The 4,599-nt window shown below is 48.5% G+C and overlaps 1 long non-coding RNA gene across 1 annotated transcript; it reads right to left on the bottom strand.

Moving 5' to 3' along the window:
• Nucleotides 1-1,084: 1,084 nt before the first annotated feature.
• LOC108449725 lies at nucleotides 1,085-4,593 on the bottom strand. Its single transcript, XR_001866006.1, has 3 exons — nucleotides 3,919-4,593; nucleotides 3,204-3,369; nucleotides 1,085-2,839 (listed from the first exon to the last, which is right to left on the bottom strand). It is a non-coding gene; the product is annotated as an uncharacterized LOC108449725 (long non-coding RNA).
• Between the last annotated feature and the right edge of the window lie 6 nt (nucleotides 4,594-4,599).

Raw genomic sequence — 4,599 nt, 5'->3', positions numbered from 1 at the left:
TGTCACTGGTCTGTCCCCCCAATGCTTTTTTTTCACTTCTTTTCTGATGCTGTTAACGAAGGCAGAATTCAGTTGTGGAACCAAATCACACCTTCAAGGTTTCCTTCTCACTCTTGCCAAGAGTTTGTGGTCGAATGAGCTGCAAAGAGCTAGAGACACCTTGAGGCACCTTTGGCCATGAGATCATCTCTGCCTCTCCAACCTGAGCTCAAAGGGGATATCTGGGCTTAAGAGGTTCACTGGGCATTTATTCCCTGTTGCAAAAGGAATGAGTCCTTTTGTTTCTCCAGCTGACCCAATCAAGTGCAGATTGCCAGCTGCATCCCACCCTGGACTTCTTCCTTCATCACTGGAGAAAGACCAGGGATGGAGCAGGGAATGGGGCTAAATCCCTCTGAGTGCAAAGCTTGTCTGGAAGAGGAAGGACTTGCAGAGGCAGAGCCCTGTATCCCTGGGCTGAACATCTTTGGGGCCAGGAATCTGAGCCCAATCTGTTGCAAAATTAAACATTTCAGTCTAAAACACCCTGAGCTCATTTCCCTGCTGTGTTCCCTGGCTCCAGCCTGGATAACCCCGGGATGTTTTAGAGGTAATGAACCCAAGGAATTGAGAATGCATCAGATAACAAAGCCCCAGCTCCTGGATCTCTGCTGGGTGCTGATGATTCTCACTCACAAAGGCTCTTTGATTGTCAAGTAGAGCTGGTCCTGTCTTGTCTCAGCTCTTCTGTGAATGTTATTTCTCAAACATGGCTGGGAATGTGATTGTCCTCATTTCAGTGGTCCTTCCCTCAGTGGTTGTCCTCATTTCAATGGTCCTTCTCTCAGCTGAACCCAACACAAGCCCTGCACAATCCACAGTCACACAAAGGACCACGTCTCCCCCATGGGCTACATCTGACTGGGTTTTAGAGTCTGAACAACTCAGTGCATTTCATTTTTATATCAACCACATGCTTTTGCTGGAAAGAAGGATTTTCATAAATCAAGTAATCCCAATAACCCCAAATTTTACAGAGGGCAGTAGATACTTGAGTCGCCCATGAACCAAGGAAGAAAGGCCAGAAAAATGAGGCAAGAAGCAATTGAAGCAGATATTTCAAAGTTTTATTGTATAAATCTACAAAAGGCTTTGCTACAATAGCAAATTGAGCGTAGCACTATTCTACTGGCAGGTTCTAGTGGCTTGGTGCGATCTTGTAACTCCAACATGACGCATGAGGAATAAACTGCCTGATACAGTCAGATCTAGGGCAGGTGATGTCGGCTTACAAAGACCTTTTGGCTTCAACCCCTATAACCTGCAGCGATTCCACGTGTTTGCCTTTTGTACAAGGTTGTTTGAATTAATAATATCTCTAGTAAAAATAAAAACTCTAAAGTCATTTCATCAGTAAATGTAAAATCGCCTAGGGAGGAAAAAATGCAGTGGTTGAAATCTGCTAAAGTTCCAGAGGTACAACACATCCACGCTTCTCATTCACGTGACTCTGCCCCAGGAAAATAAACTACCAGTCCTTCCTGGAGAGGCTGGTAATAAAAAACCAGGGTGCTACAAGTAAAGCTCCAATTTGCTGGGAGCAACAATTGAAATCAGATCAGTCCAGAAGATTCAGTTCTGCACACTCCAAAAAGCCAGCTGAAAATGTAAAAACCTCAGGACCAAATGATCAAGTAGCACAGACAGGCTAATTCCCTAAAAAAGACAGGAAAAATAAAATGCCTATTGAGGCAGTCAAGTCCCTTAGAAGAGACTGTGGAAATTAAGCACCTCAAAATCGAATATCATTTAGACCTTAAGATGATGCCTGGGAATCTGCCTTTACATGGTTTTATGGAATTTTCCAGTCCTGGACATTTTTGCTGAGCATTGTTGGAATGTACCTTAGGTCCCTCTGGCTTAATTCAAATGCAACAAAACACCACAGAATTTGAATAATGTGGATTTTTTTGCTCAACACACACATCCCCCACACTGCCACACACACACACACACACCCAGGACAGCTGGCTCTGGAAGAGAGAGGAACCAGCTAGACCTCTTCAGCTGAGAGATGAACCAAAACTGTCTTGTCCAGCTCACTCGAGCTCTTTTTGGGCTCCCTGGGTCTGGATGGAAACAGTCACTCCAAAGCCAGCACAAGAACCCCAGTTCTTGCAGTAACTCTGGCCCATGCAGACCCAGAGAGCGCCTGCTGCCTCGTGAGGCTTCTTGCTGGCAAGACAGCTGGCCCAGATATGCAGGCTCCAACAGTTCAGACAAGCATCTGGACCATGGGATGCTTCTCCAAACTCCAGGAGCCCTTTGAGGTTTGGAACTGCTACCCGCATGAAATGAAGCTACCCCCGACTCAGGAGAGGTGAGTTACAGCACGGCCAGCGGGGAGGGTTCGTAGCCAAGGCAGGATCAGCCCCTTGGCAAAGTTAATCAGGAAAGTTTTTTTTCAGTGAGGATCATTATCTAGTGAAGATTTCTTTAGGGTAAGTCCCAGCGGCCCCAAATCGCAGAGGTGAGGAATCCTCTCCACAGACAGTCAGCACAAGCCCAGCATCCCGCTGTCCCCAAAGCCTGGACTTGGTTCTTCTGTTCTGGCCTGTCCTTCCATTCTCAGCACTTTCTTCTGTGCTTGGAATACCTGGACCAGCTCAGGCTTTTCTTTGTCCTGTTGGAAGCGGCTTCCCCATTTCATTCTGGCTCTCAGCACCTTGAACGTGGCATTGCACTGCATGGGAGGCTCTTTGGTGCATGATTTGCCCTCTGTCTTCCTGCAGCACTCGCTCGTCCCCTGGGAAAGTTCTTGGACACAGAGAAGGAATCTCAGCAACAGCAGCAGGGATCGCTGGAAAAAAAAAAATGCACCAGCTCTGATTAGATTTTGGAAGTGGGGAGAAAGGGAAGTTTTTCAGGAGTTGGGATTAAATTTTGCTGTGCCTGCAGCCTGGATGACCCACCAGGTGTTGGGATCTAAGGATGTGCCCATGGTCCAGCCAAGGGAAAGCCACAATGTGCAGTCCCTGGAGCATCAATTATTGGGGCTGGTGCTTGGGTTCTGACATCAAGAAGCTGAAATCCCAGCTCTCTGATGGTGCCAGGCTGCTGCAGCCACTGGGGCTGAGGTTTCAAAACCTGGGCTGTTGAATATCTTGTGTCAGGGCTCTGGGGAGGTTAAGGAAGGCCCACAGGGTAATATGGGATGTAATTACCTGTGCCGATTTTTCCTTCAGGTGGTGGATCTGGCAGGTGGTGGCTGAGGGTCCTGAGAGCAGCTCTCATGGTGAGGCCCTTGTTTTGCAGATTTTTCTGTGCTTTTCTTCCAAATGCTGAATGCTGTGAAGTGATTCCTTCCCAGAGGAGGATCTGAGTGAGTCACTGGAAGCAAGAGGAGATACAGCTTGTAATACATGGCCAGCTCATCCTCAGCAGTGACTCCCACTCCCCCATCACTCAGCCCCGGTCATTAGTGAGAAATGCTCCTTTCTCTGCACACAGAGCTGTTGACAAACTGGGAACAAGGGAGAGGACAGCTCCCACCATTCCTGACACCAGCTCCTAGCAGGGATGCAGAGCAGACCTGCAGCTCCTTTGGGGTGTGCATCAACCTGGGATGTGCTGCTCTGGGTGGGGACTCAAGCCCAGAGCTTCTCCATGAAGGACGAGGCAGGTCCTGGGGCTGGGCTAATTAAGAAGCTTTCCATTCTTTTCCCACATTAATCAGAAAGTGCAGGATACTGCCCTCTTTGGAAACTTTTCCTAGTCCCTGTCCTGTATTTCCCTTTGGCTGGCTCTCCCTTCCTCTTTCTCCCAACCCCAATGCTTCATATCCCAATTCAGATTAGTTTTTATCCCAGGGCAAGTTTTCTACTGGACATTCGGTGACCAGTTTAGCTCTGAGGAGAGAATGCCAGAGAGCTGCCTTACCTTCAGCCTCTTGGAAGGAGTCACAGCAAAGGCCTTCTGAGCCACCAGTGCCACATGTCACCACTGTGGCAGTGCCAGGAGCATCCCAGGGTCACTCCTGCTGCTGCATCCCTGCTGATTATTTGGTCTGGTGGTGGATGCAGATGCTGCCCAAGATGTGTCCAGCCTCAGGAAGCTTTGGAGAGCCAAACTTCAGGAATGTCTTTCATCTCTCAGTCCTATCATCAAACGCTGGCCAAAGGTGAGCACCGAGCATTTCCTGTCTCAGCGTGGAAAATGTCACAAAGTCCAAGTCCATCTCCATCCGTGGCGAGATGTTGCAGGAAGTTCTTTGTGAGCAGACAACACTCTGTCCTCAGGTGCTCCAGGACAGAGGTGCCAGGCTTTCCAAGAGCATTTGGAGTCTGTCTGTGTGAGCAGGAACTCCTGGCGGTGGTGCACAGGCTGAAATTGTGCTGGGGCACACAGATCCTCTCTTCACTTCTTTTGGCTTTGACATGGCAAAAGCTCCTTTTGTCTCCACACATCAGCATGGACTCGATTTGCTGCTCTGGGGATATTTTGCTCTGATTTTAGGGTGTGTTTGCTTGTTTCAGTCAAAGAATAAGGATTTAATTCCCTTCCCTCCCCCCACTCTCTCTCAAAAGAGCTCTGGTGTCTCCTCTCTCTACCTTGAACACC

Source organism: Corvus brachyrhynchos, unplaced genomic scaffold, assembly GCF_000691975.1.
Source record: "Corvus brachyrhynchos isolate BGI_N302 unplaced genomic scaffold, ASM69197v1 scaffold89, whole genome shotgun sequence".
Lineage (NCBI taxonomy): Eukaryota > Metazoa > Chordata > Aves > Passeriformes > Corvidae > Corvus > Corvus brachyrhynchos.
Note: the sequence above shows the minus strand (reverse complement) of the source record. Positions and strands in the feature narration are given on the sequence as shown.